Source organism: Morone saxatilis, unplaced genomic scaffold (assembly GCF_004916995.1).
Source record: "Morone saxatilis isolate NCDOM2014 unplaced genomic scaffold, NCSU_SB_2.0 Contig1, whole genome shotgun sequence".
Classification (NCBI taxonomy): Eukaryota; Metazoa; Chordata; class Actinopteri; family Moronidae; genus Morone; species Morone saxatilis.
The window spans coordinates 11,826,847-11,827,099 of record NW_023339651.1 but is presented as its reverse complement, the minus strand read 5'-3'; positions in this window follow the sequence as shown (position 1 = coordinate 11,827,099).

The following is a 253-nucleotide window of genomic DNA, read 5'->3' as shown; positions in this document are numbered from 1 at the left end:
GGTGTCACTTTGGGTGTAACTGACTGCATTTCTCACTATTTTCACACCAATCAATCAAATAATTGATAAATCAACAGATTAATTCTGCATCAAAATAATAAATTGCATTTCCATACTTTTAATATCTTCATATATGCCATCAACCTGCCAGGGAATACAGATGAAAATGAGCCTGTACACGATGGACTCAAATCAATTCTGATGTTAATTAATGCACATTGCCCCCCTCTTAAATAAATAAACAAATAAATAA